This window comes from Globicephala melas, chromosome 4, assembly GCF_963455315.2.
Source record: "Globicephala melas chromosome 4, mGloMel1.2, whole genome shotgun sequence".
NCBI lineage: Eukaryota > Metazoa > Chordata > Mammalia > Artiodactyla > Delphinidae > Globicephala > Globicephala melas.
The window spans coordinates 5,935,808-5,957,604 of NC_083317.1; the positions used below are offsets into that span (position 1 = coordinate 5,935,808).

Genomic DNA, 21,797 nt, shown 5'->3' on the forward strand with positions numbered 1-21,797 from the left:
ATGCCTTTGTAAGTTAGTGACATAAACTGTGGCTCATGTGCCCTAGAGAATATACATCTGCTGATCATATAGTATAACTGAGGAAGACCCTATGGGGCCTCCCTGGACAGACCCCTCCCCCCATATCCTCTGCCTGCCTCTTGTCTGTAGAAAACCTATAGTTATCTCAGGCCTCCCCTGAGTCACAAAAGCCTGGCTCAAGAATTAATGATTGAAAGGATGTGAACATGTAGTGACAAAAGTATCAGTGGGCCAGGAGAACTGGTAACAATTTAAACAGTAAATCAGCCATGTGGCAGTCACAGAACCTTTAGTTCCTCCCTGAAGGACATAGATAAAAGTATTTGATGCTTGAGTATTTGACTTGAGGTTATGGGGAGGGGGAAGGGTGAGCTGTGACAGGGCGAGAGAGAGTCATGGGCATATACACACTAACAAACGCAGTAAGGTAGATAGCTAGTGGGAAGCAGCCGCATGGCACAGGGATATTGGCTCGGTGCTTTGTGACAGCCTGGAGGGGTGGGATGGGGAGGGTGGGAGGGAGGGAGACGCAACAGGGAAGACATATGGGAACATGTGTTTGTGTATGACTGATTCACTTTGTTGTGGGGCAGAAGCTAGCACACCATTGTAAAGCAATTATACCCCAATAAAGATGTTTAAAAAAAAAAAAAAAAAAGTATTTGATGCACATTCCTGAGCTGTTTTACAGATACTAAAGCCTCCCCCAAATGGAAGAAGCTAACTGCATGATGATGGTGAGCACGTAGCCCCCAGAGCAACTGGAGCCTGAGGATTGATGACGTTAACTCCTATGACACCATCCTGATGACTGGTTCCCTCACCATCAACCAATCAGATACTTGTGCACAAGCTGACCACCCACCCTACAGCACCCCCCTCCCTCACTTTACCCTTGAAAACACTTTCCTGAAACCCATCAGGAAGTTCTGGGGTTTTGACCATCAGTTGCCCACACTCCTTGTTTGGTGCCTACAGTAAGTCCTGCACATTCCTTCACACCTGCATACCACAACCCAGTAGATTGTCAGTAGATTGGCTTTACCGCACACAAGGCCAGAGGACCCAATATTGGTAACAACAGGGCAAAACCTACCTCAATCTTGACACCCCCTCCAGCTGCCTGCCCTAGGGAGAAACAAATTTCCTACTTGAACTAATAGCTAACAATTTTGAGGTGTTTGCCAAGCCAGACCTGCTCTAAGGGCTTTGCATAAACCACTCCCTTAAACCACACAACAGCCCTAAAACTGGGTCCTATTACTATCCATCCTCACCGGTGAGGACTTAGAATGGGAGATGAGGGAATTCCCTGGCAGTCCAGTGGTTAAGGTTCGGCACTTTCACTGCCGAGGGCCCGGGTTCCATCCCTGGTCAGGGAACTAAGATCCCACAAGCCTCGAGGTATGGCAAAAAAAAAAAAAAAGAAGAATGGGAGATGATAGGAAAGGTAACGGTGTATCCAGGATTTGAACCCAACCCCATTTATGTCCACACCACACAAGAAAAACTCCTGATTTCCTACCCTCAAATTCCCAGCGCTCCTTTATTTCACTATGAATTACTTTTAGAAGCTTATCCTTTTAATAATGACCATGAAAATGTACAAATCAGAAATTTGAAAACTCCAGCTGACACATCTTTTGTTACAGCGACATCAGTGAGCTTCAAGATAATTAAAAGGAATACAAAACATTCCAAATGAGTCTTAAAAGAAAGCTCAATGAATCTCCGACTTTGAAAATTCAATTCAGAAATAAGTTGTCTACGGCTTCCATGGTGGTGCAGTGGTTGAGAGTATAATTTTACAGGTAAAATAAAATGAGAAATAAAGGCTGATTTTTTTTTAATTTTTATTATTTATTTATATTTTTTATTTTCCTTATTTATATTATTTATTTATATTTTTATTATTATAACAGTGGTGACCACCATAGTAGCAGTAGTGGGTAGAATATTGTCCCGCCAAAATTCATGTTCCCCCCAAACCTCAGAACGTGATCTTATTTGGAAACAGGGTCTTTGCAGATGAAATCGATTAAGGATCTTGAAATGAAATCATCCTGGATTTCAGGTGGGCCCTAAATCCAATAACTGATATCCTCATAAGAAGGGGAGAAAACACACAGAGAGACACAGAGAAAAACACTATGTGAAGACAGAGGCAGAGATTGGAGTGATGTGGCCACAAGCCAAGGAACACCAGGAGCCACCAGGAGATGGAAGAGGCAGGAAGGATCCTCCCCAGGAGACTTCAGAGGGAACACAGCCATGCTGACACCTTGATTTTGGACTTCGGTCTCCAGACCCATGAAAGAATAAATTTCTGCTGTCTTAAGCCATCAGTTCTGTGGTAATTTGTTACAGCAGCCTTAGGAAACTCATACAGAGCTATAAAGGCCTATGTTAATATGTAGCATGATGGAGGTGACCACCATAATTACTAAAAGGCAGTTCTTCAGCTTCGTACAGTAAGGGCCTCTCCCCCTTTCATAACACACAGACAGGAAAGAAGTACTTCTTTCCAAGGCAGAAACAAAGGTGATAGACTGGAAAGAGCTAGAAAAAAAGAGAGGGAGAGACCATTCAGATGGGAAAGGACGTTCTGAGGAGCCTCCATCTTTCAGGTTCCTCCAGTCCTGAGAACCAGGGTTGGGATGTTCTCTTAATAATAAACAGCCACTTTTGGACTTCCCTGGTGGTGCAATGGTTAAGAATCCGCCTGCCAATGCAGGGGACACAGGTTCGAGCCCTGGTCCGGGAAGATCCCACATGCCGTGGAGCAACTAAGCCCATGTGCCACAACTACTGAGCCCTCACGCTACAACTACTGAAGCACGCGCGCCTAGAGCCTGTGCTCCGCAACAAGAGAAGCCACCGCTATGAGAAGCCCGCACACTGCAACGAAGAGTAGCCCCTGCTTGCTGCAACTAGAGAAAGACTGCATGCAACGAAGACCCAACGCAGCCAAAAATAAATAATAAATTTGTTAAAAATAATCATAATACTAAACAGCCACTTTTGTTACTGTCTTGGGAGCACCAGCAGCAATGAACCAGCCATCTTTCCATGAATGACAAGTCTAGGGCAACACTTGTCTAATGTATGTCTACTTGGAGATGGTGCCCAGCTCACCCACAACAAAAACCACTACCCAGCTTATATGAATAACTCACCACCCAAGGTTGTAGAAACACATAACGCAGCAAAATTAAGAGTGGGCACTCTAGGGCTTCCCTGGTGGCGCAGTGGTTGCGAGCCCACCTGCCGATGCAGGGGACACGGGTTTGTGCCCCGGTCAAAGAGGATCCCACATGCCGTGGAGCGGCTGGGCCCGTGAGCCATGGCCGCTAAGCCTGCGCGTCCAGAGCCTGTGCTCTGCAACAGAGAGGCCACAACAGTGAGAGGCCTGCGTACCGCAAAAAAAAAAAAAAAAAAAAGAGTGGGCACTCTAACAGGATAGGGAGGAGCAGGTGGTGATGGGACAGGAAAGCCTTGTCTGGCACCAACCCCTAAAAAGCCAGAATTAAATGCGGTTGGCTTGAATCCCACTTCTGGGCATATGCCCAGACAAAACTATAATTGGAAAAGATACATACACCCCTACGTTCATAGCAGCACTGTTTACAAGACATGGAAGCAACCTAAATGTCTATCGACAGATGAATGGATAAAGAAGATGCGGTACATATACACAATGGAATATTACTCAGCCATGAAAAAGAATGAAATAATGTCATTTGCAGCAACATGGATGGACCTAGAGATTACCATACTAAGTGAAGTAAGTCAGACAGAGGAGACCAATACCATATGCTATCACTTATATGTGGAATCTAAAATAAGATACAAATCAACATACCTAGGAAACAAAAACAGACTCACAGATATAGAGAACAGACTTGTGGTTGCCAAGTGGGAGGGGTGTAGGGGAAGGAAGGAATGGGAGTTTGGGATTAGCAGATGCAAACTATTATATACAGAATGGAAAAACAACAAGGTCTTACTGTATAGCACAGGGAACTATGTTCAATATACTTTGATAAGCCATAATGGAAAAGAATATGAAGAGGAATATATATATATATGTGTGTGTGTGTGTGTGTGTATATATATATAACTGAGTCATTTTGCTGTACAGAAGAAATTAACACAACATTGTAAATCAACTATACTTCAATAAAATTAAAAAAAAAAAAGAAAAAACAGGGTCTGCTTGGAGATGCCCACTGCCCCCTATTACATAAAAACAAAATGAAAAAACCATAAAGGGAAATGTGATAAATTTGAGCTACACAAATACAAGATACAGTATAAACAAAATTCAAAGGTAATTGACAAACTGAAGGAAATATCTGCAGCATATACCATAGTCCGAGTTTTACAGAATGTCAAAAGTTCTAACAAATCAATTTTTACAAAGATGAACGCCAACTGAAAAAGTGGGCAAAAGGCAAATCACAAAATAAGTACAAATGGTCACTGAAAGTACGACAAAAATGCCTATCCTTCCTAGTAATCGAAGTTGTGAAAAACTCAAAGTAAGGTGTCACTTTTTGACAATAACATGGGCATACTTTTTTTTAATTTTTAAATTTTATTTATTTATTTTTGGCTGCATTGGGTCTTCATTGCTGCACACAGGCTTTCTCTAGTTGTGGCGAGCGGGGGCTACTCTGTTGCACCGCGTGGGCTTCTCATTGCGGTGGCTTCTCTTGTTGTGGAGCATGGGCTCTAGGTGTGTGTAGCTGTGGCACATGGGCTCAGTAGTTGTGGCACACGGGCTTAGGTGCTACGTGGCATGTGGGATCTTCCCGGACCAGGGCTTAAACCCGTGTCCCCTGCATCGGCAGGCGGACTCTCAACCACTGCGCCACCAGGGTAGCCCCTACATGGACATCCATTTTTAAAAGAAATAAGATTATCCGCAAATGTGGATTAAGGATTGGAGACATTTGCCTGGAAGGCAAACTTTCGTATACCTTCAGAAAGCCTCAAAGTGGGTCTATCCTTTGATCCTTCAACTTCACATGTAGGAATTTATCCTAAAAAAACAGTCGGGTGACCCCTAGGATTCATCTACAAGGACATTCAACAGGGCATTGATACAATGGGAGGGTGAGGAGGCAGGAAGAGGAAAAAAAGAAATAATGTTATTGTTCGTTAATTATGCCTACGCATCACTGAAAACTCCTATGCAATCACTAAGAATAACCTATAGGGCTTCCCTGGTGGCGCAGTGGTTGGGAGTCTGACTGCTGATGCAGGGGACACGGGTTCAAGCCCTGATCTGGGAAGATCCCGCGTGCCGCGGAGCAACTGGGCCCCTGAGCCATGGCGCGTCCGGAGCCTGTGCTCCGCAACGAGAGCCCGCGGTATTCAGAGGCCCGCGCACCGCGATGAAGAGTGGCCCCCGCTCGCCGCAACTAGAGAAAGCCCTCGCACAGAAACGAAGACGCAACACGGCCATAAATAATTTTTTTTTTTTTACAAAATCACCTATAATTTTTATAGGTGATTTTTACTTTTTCTTGGTACTTTCCTGTACATGGTAACTTCTCTACACCAAACATGCATTGCTTTGTGATCAGATTTTCTTCCACCAAGAAATCCATCTTTATAAAGGTTAACAGAAGCGCTCTGCGCTTAGTCCACGGCCCTCCCAGGCTGGGAACCGGACATGTGCATCGGACTCAGATTCAAAACACCCGGTGCGCGGGCGAGAGCTACCGGGCGAGGGAAGGAACCGCGGGGTCAGCTCGCTCGGCCCGAGCGCGGCCAGGGCGTAGGCGGGATCCTGGGCGCCGAGGAGGGGTGGCTGGAGGCTTGTTTGCGAAAGTCTATGCAGCCAGATAAGTTCACCCTCACGGAAGAGTCAGGTGAGGCAGGCCTCACAACCCGACCCTGGACACCTGGCCCGGGACAGAGGCGCGGACCCGGGTGCGCGTGCGCGCAGGCCTCGCGGCCCCGCCTCTCGTTCCTCCCCTCCTGCCCGGCCAGTCCCAGAAAGCCCCGCGCGCCGGTTTCCAGGGCGACGCGTCAGAGCCAGGAGGCCGCGAGGTTGGCGCTGCAGCGGCAGCCGCGCGGAGCAGGTAACAGACCCGCTGCCGCCGCGCCCCACAGCCGAAAGTCTCCGCCCTGCCCCAGCCGAGCCTGCTGCTAAACTTTCCGAGTCTTCCGGTGTCGCCCGGTTCCTCAGTCCTGGCCCCTGCCCAGCTCGGGCCTCGCTGCTTGGCTCTGCAGTTGGTAACGTAGGCAGGCCGTGAGGCCGCTTCCTCCTGCAAAGCGCAGCCTGGTGAAGAGCGGCCCTCGGCGTCCTTCTTCCCAGTTCAGACACTGTAACTGCGCCCACGCAACACACTCACAAACCCACCCTGGCCCGGGGACCCGCGGACCCGCCCGCACGCGGACTGGCCGCTGGAGGCTTTCGGGCAGGGGGCGGTGCCGAGCTGGCCCGGGTATGGCCCGGGGGAGGGGCCCGGCCAGTCACCTTACCCCGCCTTCCGGCCACGCCTTCTTCCTGCCCCGCCACGCTGGGGCCGATTTCACCCCTTCACCAACTTGCAGGCTTTCGCCGACATTTTTCTTTTATATCTGAATCTGTTACCTTAAATTTTGCATCTGCCTGCTTGCTTTTGCTTTGTTTTTTCCTTCTAACCTTAGCGCTGACATTTCCCTAATCCCCATCCCTGGGAAATCTGAATCCTTTGCAGTGTCTTCTGTGTTTTTGTCCCTCACCCGCTCAACTCAGCCTTGGAGCCCTCTGTCCACAATTTCCCGGTGGTGCGTTAACATTTCCTTGCCACACGTGTGCCAGCGGTTAAGTTTTCAGGCCAGTTTTTCACTGCCACCCATGACCTCGAACTTTTTTTTTTTAATCTACCCTCACTTCCTAGGTGAATTCATCCAGTCTCATAGGCTCAAAACCCATCTAAATGCGAGTGAACCCCACATGTGTATCTGCAGTCCTGACCCTCCTCTGAACTTCAGACGCATGTCTGCCTGCCCATATCTCTGCTTAGATGTCTAAGGCATCTCCAGCACAGCAAGTCGAGAACATTCCCGCAAACCTGCTCCTCCCTTGCTTTTACCCACCCCAGTTACTGGAAGCCATTCTCCCAAGTTGTCTGGGCATTAGTGTCCTCCTTGACTCCTGTTTCTCTCCCTCCCCACATTCAGTCTGTCAACACATCCTTCAGAACGTATCCAACGCCCACTGTCAGCACCCTGGTCCAGGCCTGGATTATTTCAGTAGCCTCCTAATTGGTCTCCCTGCTTTGAGTATAGACAGCCTTATGCTGTTTTCTTTTTCTGTGTTATTTCATGTACGTTTTTTTTTGAAGTATATGAATTTTATAGTTTCCATAGATAAAAATACAACATTTTTAGTATGCATTTTTGCGACTTTTAAACAAAGTAGACGAAGCTACGTAAGCACCTTACGATTAAGCTAAAAATTGAAAGATGCCCTTTAGCTTTCTGAGATATATGACAGTGTCTCTGGATAGATCTATGGCAAGAACTTTAAAACTGACTTTACGGAAGAATGAAAGAATTCTTCCAAGTGAGAAAAAAAGTCACGTAGGAATTTATGCTCTGTCTGTTCTGTATTCTTTCTTTTTTGGTTTTTTAGAGAAGCACCAAAAGAGGCAAATTGAAATGAAGACAAGTGAGCATTCCTACGCTGATCACTTTGATAGTAAGTACCTGGGCGCTGATACTCCAGTCAGGCACAGAGTGAGGCAGTGATTGATATGACAGGTCCCTGCCCTCAGGGAGCTAATGGCCCCAGACACCTGTCCCCTTGCCAGTTGCAAACCCCCAGCCTCCGTTGTCTCTTTTTCCATCTAGTGAAACCCTGACGGACCAAAGTATAATGGTAGGGCAGCTGCAACTTGCAGAGGGTCTATAGGATGTTCCGCCCTCCAGCCTCCCCTTGTCCTGTCACTTCATAGAGGCTCTTAAAGCCACCTGAGGGGAATCTCCTCCATCTTCAGCTGACACAACTGCAACCCCCCTGTGGTTTGGATCTCACCCACTCCCACTTGCTGTCACTCTCGGCTGTCCATTCTCTCACCTGTGTCATCACCTCTTCCATCTTGACTGGCGCTTTCCCTCGGCTTTTAAACATGCTCAAGGGCTTCCCTGGTGGCGCAGTGGTTGGGAGTCCGCCTGCCGATGCAGGGGACGCAGATTCGTGTCTCAGTCCAGGAGGATCCCACATGCCGCGGAGCGGCTGGGCCCGTGAGCCGTGGCCGCTGAGCCTGCGCGTCCGGAGCCTGTGCCCCGCAACGGGAGAGGCCACAACAGTGAGAGGCCCGCGTACCGCAAAAAAAAACATGCTCAAGACCTCCCATCACAAAAGAAACAGAAACAAACTCCCTTGACCTCAGTTCTCTTTCATTTTCCAGTTATTGCTCAATTTCTCATCCCCCTTGACAGGCAAACTTTGGTAAAGAATTGCCATATTCAGTGTGTGCATTCCCTGCCTCTCATTCCTCGACCCACTCCAGTCTGCCCTGCACTAACACCGCTCATCAGACGTTCCCGGCCACGTCTTGTTCAGTCTCTCAGCAGCACGTAAGTTTGACACTGCTGCTCCCCTCCCACTCGCGAAGCACTGTCTTCCCTGGGCTTCTGCACCCTCAGCCACGCCCAGCCTTCTGATCCTCCGGCTCCCATAGGTCCAGCTGCTGGGCAGCAGTGCCTCTTCATACCTCTCAGACCCCTGCAACTCAACACGCGCGAGACCTGGCAGTCTCCCACCACCCCACCCACTGGGACCCCTTGACCTTTTCCCTCACCCCAGCATCCAGTGGGTCACCAAGCCCTGGTGACATTGTCCCCTGTGCATCTTTCACATCATCACGGGCGCCTTGGTCCAAGCTCCCGCCTTCCTTCGTCCCGCCTCCTGCATCCGCTGCTCTCTGACTCTTCCATCTTCTGTTCTCCCCCGCTGCAGCCAGAGTCACCTCTTCGGGAGGCAGCGCACATCATCCCTTCCCCAGCCTCTCTCTCTTTTGCTTACTGCTAGCTGGCTGTTCCTCTTGGATGAAAGATCCAGACCATAAACATGCCTTCCAGTGACCCTGCAGCTGTTCACCCCCCTAACCTCTGGAGCCCCATCTGGAACCGCTGGCCCTTGTCACGGGGCCCAGCCACAGGGGCCTCCTCTACGCGCCAGCCCTGGCACTGCCTTCTCTGTGCTGTTCTTCCTTCCCACCCTCCATTCCTCTTTGCCCAGTCAATTCCCACTGACCCTGCATATCTCAACTTAGAATGCACCGCTCTAGGGAAACTCCCAGGTCACTGTCTAGATCAGGCTTCTTTGCCATATATCCTCACAGAGTTGTAGCTCTTTCCTTTAAAACACTTAGAACAGTCACTGTTGTGATTATTTTATTACCGACGTGTTAGCTCCACGAAAACAGACATGTTTCTGTGTTCATTATACCCTCCACACCTCACACAGCTCCTGGCACATGGTACACACTCAAATGTGTGTTGAAAGAATGAATGAAACGGACATTCGAATGTGTAACATCAAATGTGGGATATTTTCGTAGAATTTTATTAAAATAGACAGAGTGAAAATTCTAGTAAAAAGGAATCAGGTCAACACTTTAAATTAAAAAGAAATGTGGCAGTGGCCGGGAGGGGGCGCTAAAAGTTCACGCGTCTGTGCATGTAGCCCTAGAGTGTGGGCTCTTCCTGTAGCCCATGCAGGAGCTGCATTTGCCGCCACCTGGTGGGAGCAGAGAGGCACAGCTTCTAACCCTGAAGGCGCTGCCTTGGGAAGCTGAGTCTGGGGATGAATTTGAGCTCTTTGTCAAAAATCAATTAAATATATAAAATTGTTAAATAACCAAAACCTACATAACTTGTCTATAACCATCCAAAGCTTGAATGGCACAATTCCATGTTATCCAATAAAGCCTGAGATTTCTGATGTATATAGGTATATTTAATTGATGGACTTTCATGCCGGACTAAACCTTAAACGTCATTGAAAACAGCAAATTTCGTACATTAAACCATTGAGGCCAGGCAGCTAGCTAGTAGTGGCAGAGCTGGAACTAGAACTCAGACATCTCGCCACACAAGCCTTTTTCCTTCTGTAGCATACTTCCTCTCTTCTTAATTCCAGTGTTCATTCCTTTCTTTTTTCGGCTGCGTTGGGTCTTCGTTGCTGCGCGTGGGCTTTCTCTAGTTGTGGAGAGCAGGGGCTACTCTTCGTTGCGGTGCACGGGCTTCTCATTGCGGTGGCTTCTCTCGTTGCAGAGCACGTGCTTTAGGCACGCGGGCTTCAGTACTTGTGGCTCATGGGCTTCAGTACTTGTGGCTCGCAGGCTCTAGAGCACAGGCTCAGTAGTTATGGTGCACGGGCTTAGCTGCTCCATGGCATGTGGGATCTTCCCAGACCAGGGATCGAACCCATGTTCCCTGCATTGACAGGCAGATTCTTAACCACTGCGCCACCAGGGAAGTCCCCCAGTGTTCATTCTTAAGCTTCCTTTCTTCAATATTAGAGCAACCACATTTCTGAAGCCAAAAATTGGGACACATCATCTTAAAAGTGGACACAGTGTTAGAAATCGTGTTCTTGAAAGCCTTGAGGTATGTGATCATCTTGCCTGTTTTTATAACTATTTTAATAAGCTAAGGGAAGAGCTTTTCTGGTCATTTAACATTCTGCTGAACTTTAAGTCAAAGAGTTCAGGCCTTTTGTTCTGTAGGAAGACCCTCAACCTGGGTCTGGTCGGTGTCTCCCCCGACCTGACTCGGGCCTGATCCTGGCAGGGAGACCACAGGGATGACCCTGTGCTCTTCTCAGTTTCCGGGAGGCACATGAGGTCCCCCTGTCCCACTGGTGGTGCGGGCCTTGCTGACCTGGTGATGGTCAAGGTGTCTGCCAGGTTTCTCCACAAAGCCACCCTCTTTCCTTTTGTATTTGATTAGTGTTATCCCAGATCCCGTTCTTTATCGGACTTCTGTTCACTGGCCTTTAGCATCCACTGACAAGTCCTGCCTGTTTCAACTACCTCTCTGATGCCATCAAACAGTCATTGACCCTTTCAGCCATTCCTTGTACATTTATTAGCTGTCATTCTACCATAAGGAAGAGCTTTCTCTTCCTTTCTCTGTTTATTTATTCATTTGTATTAGTATGGACTCATGGGTTCCTATCTTATTTAATAGGTTGTCATCTTATTTCATCCTTATTTATTTTGATGCTCAAATTGTCCTAGATTTGATCAGTGAAAACTTCAAGTTGGCTTCTGTGTCCTTTTTCACATACCAGCCTTATCTTGTACTTTGCCTGCCCCAAGCCTGGAATCGTCCATTTCTCTGAGGAACCCTAATTCCCTTTAGTAGAGAATGGTATTTAGTGGAGAATGATGCTGAGTGTGCTTATTGTTACTGGGGTGTCATTGCTTCTAGGCCTTCAGCAGAGTTAGGAAAATTACCCCCACACACACACGTGCGTACACACACACACACAGGCACGCACATATGCACATATACGCACATAGATTGGTAACTAGCTATCCTCGTGTGTGTATATATATATATATATATATATATATAATATATATAAAATATGTGTGTATATATATATTAACCCAATATTCCCTATTCTAATCGCACACCTCAGAGTTATTTCTAGACGTCCCCCTTTCTATGTAAGTAAAACCCTTTCAGGCAGAAATAAACTTGTCTTCTATGATTCTAAATATATTTATTTATTTCCTCAATTATCTTGTTTGCTCTGTGTAATTAATTTCCTGATCTTGCCACTACCTGTCACCTTTTGTCACACACCCCCACACTTCTCCTCCCCACCCAGCCCTCTCAGCCTCCGGGCATGCCTCCACCGAAGCCCCTGCGCAAGGGCCAGCCTTCTTGCTCTTTAAAATCCCCATCCTGAGTGCTTGATAAGGGAGTTTGCTCGTTTCCCCAGCTAGTTTTTCTGAAACCATCCCACCAGCTCCCCAGAGTTGGTGATCTTTCTCCTAGGTGTAGTCCAGACAAGGTATAGCAAGATGGTTTTGAGAGCGTTAAGTTATTTCCCCAAAGCACGTGAAGTCATCCTCTTCATTGACTTCTTGAAGTTGATAATAGTATGTTTCATTTACATTTTAATAGCCTGCTTTTAGTCTCATTTTGATTTATGATGTTTTTCATGATAACTTCTATTAGTCTCCTGTTGCTGCTCTAACAAATACCACAAACTCTGGCTTAAAACAACACAGATTTATTCTCTTATAGTTCTGGAGGTCAGAAGTCTGAAGTGAGTCTCATAAGGCTAAAAATTAAGATATCAGCAGGGTTGGTCCCTTCCAGGGATTCCAGGGGAGAATCCATTCCCTTGCCTCTTAACAGCTTCTAGAACAGCCAGTATTTGGCCTGTGACCCCCTTCCAACACCCTCAAAGCCAGCAGGAAAACATCTGTCTCTGCCTCTTCCTCCCTCATCCCACTGCTATCTTCTGACTGACTCCCCCTGTGTACCTCTTATAAAGGTTTTTGTAATTGTATCAGGCCCACGTGGATAAACCAGGATAATTCAGGATAATCTCCCCACCTCAATCAATATCCTTCAAGTGGTCATCTGCAAAGTTCCTTTTGCTCTATGCAGGTATCACATTGTGTTCACAGGTCCTGGGGATTCACAGTTTCTAGGGATTAAGATGTGGACATCCTTCGGGGCAGGGGACAGTATTCAGCCTAACACAGTACCAAATGTGGCCTAAATCTTAAAACTAGGATTTTAACTCCTTTCTTTATGGCAGGTGATGAGCAACATGTAGACAATGATTAGGAACATGACTTGGAGATCTTTGCATATCCACACATACAAAGATATATTTCAGTCTTTTATTTTTTTTTATTTTTTTTTGCGGTACGCGGGCCTCTCACTGCTGTGGCCTCTCCCATTGTGGAGCACAGGCTCCGGACGCGCAGGCTCAGCTGCCATGGCTCACGGGCCCAGCCGCTCCGCAGCATGTGGGATCTTCCCGGACCAGGGCACGAACCCGTGTCCCCTGCATCGGCAGGCGGACTCTCAACCACTGCGCCACCAGGGAAGCCCCAGTCTTTTATTTTTTTAACAACCATGCAGTATCAGCATTACTATTAATCATGGGTACAATAACAACGTTTCATCCAATTTTTAAATTTTTGCCATTCTGATAGGTGAAACTGGAATCTAATTCTTTTGATTGGCATTTCATTAATTAAGAGCAAGTTTGAAAAACATTTTATATATATTTTTGGTTGTCTGTGTTGCTGTAATGTGCTTGTTCTGTAATGTGTTCATACCCTTTGCCCATTTTACTTATGGAGTATCATAAGAGTTCTTTGTAAGTTAAGGAATTAGCTCTTTGTCATATGTGTTGAAAATAGTTTTCTCAGTTTCTGAAGTGCCTTTTAACATTATGATTTTTTTTTTGTTATAGAGAAGTTTTAAATTTTTATATATGCATCCAAAATAGGAGCACTTAAATACATAACAGAAAAAAAAGGGAGAAATTGACAGCAGCACAATAATAATAGGGGACGTTAACACTCCACTTACATTGATGGACAGATCATCCAGACAGAAAATCAATAAGGAAGTTCTGGCTTTAAATGACATATTAGAACACATATATATATAATAGATAGATTTTTTTGGGGGGGGGTGCTTTTTCCATCCAAAAGCAGCAGAATACACATTCTTTTTACGTGCACATGGGACATTCTTCAGGACAGATTACATACTAGGCTACAAAACAAGTCTCGGTAAATTTAAGAATATTGAAATATATCAAGCATCTTTTCTGACTGCAATGCTATGAGACTAGAAATCAACTGCAAGGAGAAAAAAAAGACAGCAAAAAAAACAAACACATGGAGGCTAAATAATATGCTACTAAACAACCAATGGATCACTGAAGAAATCAAATCAGATATTAAAAAAACACCTGGAGACAAATGAAAGCAAGAACACAAGGATCCAAAATCCATGGGATGCAGCAAAAGCATTTCTAAGAGGGAAGCTTATAGCAGTACAAGCTTACCTCAGGAAACAAAAAATCTCATATAAACAACCTAACCTTACATCTAAAGGAACTAGAGAAAGAAGAACAAACAAGACCCAAAGTTAGTAGAAGGAAAGAAATCATTAAGATCAGAGCAGAAATAAATAGAGACTAAGAAACAATAGAAAAGATCGATGAAACTAAGAGCTGGTTCTCTGAAAAGATACACAAAATTGATAAAACTTTAGCCAGACTCATCAAAAAAAAAAAAAAAAAGAGGCCCGAATCAATAAAATCAGAAATGAAAAAGAAGTTACAACTGACACCACAGAAAAACAAAGGATCATAAAAGATTACTACGACCAACTATATTCCAATAAAATGTACAACCTAGAAGAAATGGACAAATTCCTAGAAATGTACAGTTTCCCAAGACTGAACCAGGAAGAAATAGAAAATATGAACAGACCAATTACAATTTCATTAGTAATGAAATTGAATCAGAAATAATAAATTTTTTAAAAGTTTCAACAAACTAAAGTCCAGGACCAGATGGCTTCACAGGTGAATTCTACCAAACATTAGAGAAGAGTTAACACCTATCCTTCTCAAACTATTCCAAAAAAATTGCAGAGGAAGGAATGTTTCTGAACTCATTTTACAAGGCCAGCATCACCCTGATACCAAAACCAGACAAAGATATCACCAAAAAAAAAAAAAAATTATAGGCCAATATCACTGATGAACATAGATGCAAAAATGCTCAACAAAATATTAGCAAACCAAATCCAACAATACATTAAAAGGGTCATACACCATTATCAAGCAGGATTTATCCCAGGGATGCAAGGATGATTCAATATCTGCAAATCAATCAATCAATGTGATACACCACATTAACAAATTGAAGAATAAATACCATATGACCATCTCAGTAGATGCAGAAAAAGCTTTTGACAAAAGCTAACATCAATTTATGATTACAAAAAAAAAAACCCTCCAGAGAGTGAGTATAGAGACCCAACATAATAAATGCTATATACGGCATAATAAATGCTATATATATATATATTTTATATATATATATATATATATATATATATATATATATATATATACAGTTCACAGCTAACATCATACTCAATGATGAAAAGCTGAAAGCGTTTCCCCTAAGATCAGGAACCAGACAAGGATGCCCACTCTCACCACTTTTATTCAACATAGTGTTGGAAGTCCTAACCACAGCAATCGGACAAGAAAAAGAAATAAAAGGAATCCAAATTGGAAAGGAAGCAGTAAAACTGTCACTGTTTGCAGATGACATGATACTATACATAGAAAATCCTTAAGACGCCACCAAAAAACTCCTGGAACTCATCAATCAATAAAGTTGAAGGATACAAAATTAATATAGAGAAATCTGTTGCATTTCTATATACTAACAACAAGCTATCAGAAAGAGAAATTAAGGAAACAGTCCCATTTACCATCACATTAAAAAGAATAAAATACCTAGGAATAAACCTACCTAAGGATGTAGAAGACCTGTACTTGGAAAACTATAAGACACCAATTAAATATACTGAAGATGACACAAACAGATGGAAAGATATACTGTGTTCATGGATTGGAAGAATTAGTATTGTTAAAATAACCATCCTACCAAAGGCAATCTACAGATTCAATGCAATCCCTAGCAAAATACCAAGGACACTTTTCACAGAACTAGAACAAATAATTTTAAAATTTGTATGGAGGCACAAAAGACCCCAAATACCCAAAACAATCTTGAAAAAGAACAGAGCTGGTGGTATCACACTCCCTGACTTCAGACTATACTACAAAGCTACATTAATCAAAACAGTATGGTACTGGCACAAAAACAGCCACATAGATCAATGAAACAGAATAGAGAGCCCAGAAACAAAACCATGCACTTATGGTCAACTAATCTAACACAGAGGAGGCAAGAACATACCATGGAGAAAAGACAGCCTCTTCAATAAGTAGTGCTGGGAAAACTGGACTGCTCCATGTAGAAGAATGAAATTAGAGCATATTCTAACACCATATACAAGAATAAACTCAAGGATACACTAATATGTATAAAACAGATAAGTAATAATAACCTGCTGTATAAAAAAATAAATAAAATTTTAAAAATAAATAAATAAACTCAAGGAACTTCCCTGGTGGTCCAGTGGTAAAGAACCTGCCTTCCAATGCAGGAGACGTGGGTTTGATCCCTGGTTAGGGAACTAAGATCCCACATGCCACGGGGCAACTAAGCCCAGGCACCACAACTACTGAGCCCACACAACTCAACTAGAGAAACTGCGTGCCACAAACTACAGAGCCCACATGCTCTCGAGCCTGCACGCCACAACTATAGAAGAGAAAACCCGCATGCCACACCTAGAGAGAAGCCTGTATGCTGCAACGAAAGATCCTGCACGCCTCGACAAAGATCCCATGTGCCAAAACTAAGACCCAACACAGCCAAATAAATAAATAACTAACAAATAAATCTTTTAATAAATAATAAAAATAAACTCAAAATGGATTAAAGACCTAAATGCAAGACTGGAAACCATAAAACTCCTAGAAGAAAACATAGGTGGGATGCTTTTCTTTTTTTGACCGCACCATGCAGCATGTGAGATCTTAGTTCCCGGATTCCCTACAGGGGGGGATCTTAGTTCCCCCCCTGTAGGAAGTGCGGAGTCTTAACTACTGGACCACCAAGAAGTCCAGGTGGGACACTCTGACATAAATTGTAGCAATATTTTTTTTGATCTGTCTCCTAAGGCAAAGGAAACAAAAACAAGAATAAACAAGCAGGACCTAATTAAACTTAAAAGCTTATGCACAGCCAGGGAAGCCACTGACAAAACAAGAAGACAACCTATGGACTGGGAGAAAATGTATGCAAATGATATAACCTATAAGGGGTTAATATCCAAAAATATATAAACAGCTCATACAACTCAATGTCAGAAAAACAAACAACCCCATTAAAAAATGGGCAAAAGATCTGAATAGACATTTCTTCAAAGGAGATATACAAATGGCCAAAAGGCACATGAAAGATGCTCAACATCATTAATCATCTGAGAAATGTAAATCGAAACCAAAATGAGATATCACCTGAAGCCTGTTAGAATGACTATGATCAAAAAGACCATAAATAACAAATGTTGGGGAGGATGTGGAGGAAAGGGAGCCCTTGTGCACGGCTGATAAAAATGCAGGTTGGTGCAGCCACTGTGGAAAGCAGTATGGAATTTCCTCAAAAAACAAAAAATAGAACTACCACATGACCCAGCAATTCTACTCCTGGGTATATATCTGAAGACAATGAAAACATCGATTCAAAAACATATATGCACCACAATGTTCATAGCAGCATTATGTACAATAGCCAAGATTTGGATGCAACTTAAGTGTCCATTACCAAATGAATGGATAAAGAAGATGTGGTATATATGTGTGTGTATACACACACACACACACACACACACATACATACATATACATATACATGGAATACTACTTAGTCATAAAAAAGAATGAAATATTGCCATTTGCAACAACATGGATGGACTTGGAGGTTTTTATGCTAAGTAAAAATAGAGAAAGACAAATATTGTATGGTATCACTTATATGTGGAATCTAAAAAATAAAATAAACTAGTAAATGTAACAAAAAAGAAATAGACTCACAGATATAGAGAACAAACTAGTGGTTATGAGTGAGGATAGGGAGTGGAGAAGGGTAGGTGATAAGTACAAATTATCATGTATAAAATAAATAACCTACAAGGCTATATTGTACAGCACAGGGAATATAGCCAAAAATTTATAATAACTGTAAATGGAGTATAACCTTTAAAAATTGTGAGAATCACTATGTTGTACACATGAAACATATAATATTGTAAATCAAGTATATCTGAATAAAAAAGCTTTTAAAAAATTTTATGCAGCCATTTTTACTAATTGTTTCCTTTGTGGTTTGTGAGCTTTATTTCTTACACTCCATGTTTTCTTTCAACATTTACATTTTTAATTCATCTAATATTTAAGTGTAAGAAATGTAATAAGAATTCACTTTTGTTCTGATTTCCAGACAGATGTCTAGCCTGTTGCCCCACACCATCATTTCTTGGAAGTCTGCTTTTCTCCACCTTTATCTTATACTAGGTTTCCATATGTATTTGTTTCTGTTTCTGAACTCTTTATTACATTATACTGCTCTGTCTATTCAAGCACTATTATCAGACTCTTTTAATGACTATAGCTTTATATCACAATATCTGATAGAGGTAGTCCCTTCTCATCATTTTTTAAAAATCCTTTTGTTCTTATGCATTTTTCATATTCATAATTATATGAATTTAGTATGATCTTGTCACATTTCCAAAAAAAATTACTCTTGACATTTTTACTAGGAATACTGTGATTATGTACATTAAATTAGGGAGAATTTACATCTTTATCACCTTGGTCCTTCTTATATAAGAACACTATATGTCTTTCCAATTACATAAATCTTCTTTTATTTCTTTCAGTAGTTTAAAAGTTTTTTTCATATTATTTGTATTAAACCTGTATCAGATGTTCTAAATTTTTAGCTGATATATAGTAAGTGGGATCTTTTTATCTATTTTCCAAGTCATTTCAGTTAACATATAGAAAAGATTGATTTTTATATCCATTTAATAGCCAATAGTTTTATTGAATTCCCTTTATTTTATACTGTTGTATGGGGTTTTATAAGTTTAAAATCATGTTACCTGCAAATAATAAATGATTTGCCCTTTCTTTTCCAATATTTATACATGTTATTTCTTTCTCATGTCTAATTTCATTGGCTAGTACCTCCAGAGCAATATTAATTAGCAGAAGTGATCGTTGACATCTTTATCTAAATCCTTACAGCAATGTAAATTAATGGTTCACTGTTAAGCATGAGATTAGTTTTTAGTTTGAGATATGTATTAATATTTCTTTATCATATTGGGAAAGCATTCATTTAGGGCATCTTGAGTTGGGTCAGCACTAGTGAGAAGTTTTTCAGGAGTAATGGATATGGAGAAAGGACTTAAGAAGCATAGAGGCACCCTGAACATTCATTTATTTAGTCAATCTTTATTGAACACATTATTTCCCAGGAACTCCTCTAGGCACAGGGGATACAGCAGTAGACAAAACAGTAAAAAATACTGCCATTATGAAGCATACAATTTAATTGAGAAGTCGGGCAACAAATCAGATGAATAAAATATGTATGAAATTAGACTAGTGATATGTTCTAAGAGGAAATATAGTGGGAAAGAGAATAGGAAGTGTTGAGAATGGGTGAGAAAAGAGGGAAAACTTGTAAGTCAAACTACCGTTTCCCACGAAGCAGGACTGAGAATACAGTTAAGAATACAGTTACCTACCCACACAATAATTTGGGTTGGTAAACATAGCCGTAACCACTTTTTGAAAACTAAATGGTCCCTATAAATTAATTATAACTTCACTACAGAATATTTACCTTTAAGAATTAGGATTTTCTGGTTGTAATAAAAGCCAAGAATCTGACAATTTGTGAGATAGATTGTTGAGTCAGAAGGTTACATTTCAGTACATAATACTAAAGTCTATCAATATCAGTGCTTCTAAGATAAGATCCAGTGCCCACCAGTAGTACCTGCTGCTTTCAGGCAAGTAACACATAATCCAAAAACTTTCATTATTCATGTTCAAATTTTTATTAGAATGGAAGAACAGGCAGGTGGGCCACACGATCTTTTGTTTTGTGCCCCAAATTTTGAGATGCACTGCTCTGCTGTGGCCCCTTCAAATCTTATTTCAGCAGGACTGTTTGATAACTACAACCAAGAATTTCCCAATCAACTGCCAATAACTGATTCACTTTGATAGAGAGAAAGCCTTATAGTGTGTGAAGTATAAAGCAATCCATATGCAAATGAATATATATAAATTAATACTGGTTCAAAACTTTTAATTTCCAATTATATAAATGTTTATTGATGAGCTCTTAACATTTGCCTTTTGTAATATCATTCTAGGTTTTTTGAAATGTATTAGTTTCTTTTTTTAATATAAATGTATTTATCTGTTTAATTTTGGCTGCATTGAGTTTTTGTTGCTGCACGCGGGCTTTCTCTAGTTGCGGCGAGCGGGGGCTACTCTTCGTTGCGGTGTGCGGGCTTCCCATTGCAGTGGCTTCTCTTGTTGTGGAGCATGGGCTCTAGGCACGTGGGCTTCGGTAGCTGTGGCTCGCAGGCTAAGTAGTTATGGCTCGCAGGCTCTAGAGCGCAGGCTCAGTAGTTGTGGCACACTGGGCTTAGTTGCTCCAAGGCATGTGGGATCTTCCCAGATGAGGGCTTGAACCCGAGTCCCCTGCGTTGGCAGGCGGATTCTTAACCCACTGAGCCACCAGGGACGTCCCTGAAATATATTATTTTCTTAGAAATAGACCAAAGAATGTCAGAAAACACTACCCTGGAAACTTCATAAATATTACAGTGTGAAGAACCCTCCGCTCAGGACACAAAGTTGATTTCTCATACATCTTAGGAACATTTGGTAAAGAACGGCAGATACGCATTAATTCATTTTAAAACATTTTTGCATGTGTTTAGGTTTTGGTCCGCCTTGTTGTAAAAGTAGAATTGAAGGCAACTACACAAGACTGTAGTATTCAGAATTATTCAGATGTATATCTCAATCTTGAACATTCTCATTTCTCATTCTATAATTAAATGAATGTGATATACAAACTTACTGTATTTATAAGCAGCCACCCCTTTTCACCACTGTGCATTCCAGAAAAAACATATCATCAACAGGGTCACATTTTTCCATTAGGTTTTTAATTGTGGGTTGTATTCCTGAGTCATACACAACAGCAAAGAAACTACTATAAACTCTATAATGATAGCAATATAGTGAAATTATGTTTCAAGTGCAATAAAATGGGCACTGTTATACTGTAAACACTAATTGTTTAAAATATGGTGCCAAAAATTTGAACTATACACTATCATAAATTTGATATCAAAAACTGGTATGCTAACTATATAGTGAGCATTAATTACATAATTACTAACTTTATTTTCAAATCCTTGAAGGCAGAGTTTGCCTTTTTCCTAACCCCAGTGCCTGGCAGACACTAAATAAATGACATTTGACTGAACATTTTAAATTAATTAATTAATCAATTAATTAAAAGGAACATTAAGGAAATAAAAAGAATCCAAATCGGAAAAGAAGAAGTAAAGCTGTCACTGTTTGCAGATGATATGATACTATATATAGAGAAACCTGAAGATGCTACCAGAAAACTACTAGAGCTAATCAATGAATTTGGTAAACTAGCAGGATACAAAATTAATGCACAGAAATCTCTGGCCTTCCTATACACTAGTGATGAAAAATCTGAAAGTGAAATTAAGAAAATACTCCCATTTACCACTGCAACAAAAAGAATAAAATATCTAGGAATAAACCTACCTAAGGAGAAAAAAGACTTGTATGCAGAAAATTATAAGACACTGATGAAAGAAATTAAAGATGATACATATAGATGGAGAGATATACCATGTTCTTGGATTGGAAGAATCAACATTGTGAAAATGACTCTACTACCCAAAGCAATCTACAGATTCAATGCAATCCCTATCAAACTACCACTGGCATTTTTCACAGAACAAGAACAAAAAATTTCACAATTTGT

The 21,797-nt window shown here is 42.1% G+C and overlaps 1 protein-coding gene across 1 annotated transcript in view; it reads left to right on the forward strand.

The window, feature by feature from the left end:
* The first annotated feature begins 6,074 nt into the window (after positions 1–6,074).
* The window catches only part of LCA5L (lebercilin LCA5 like), a 39,691-nt gene continuing 23,968 nt past the window's right edge, over positions 6,075–21,797 (forward strand). The window contains exons 1-2 of the mRNA XM_060297788.1: positions 6,075–6,113; positions 7,655–7,720. The gene's annotated coding sequence lies outside the window, so the exon portion shown is untranslated. The remainder of the gene's footprint in view (positions 6,114–7,654; positions 7,721–21,797) is intronic.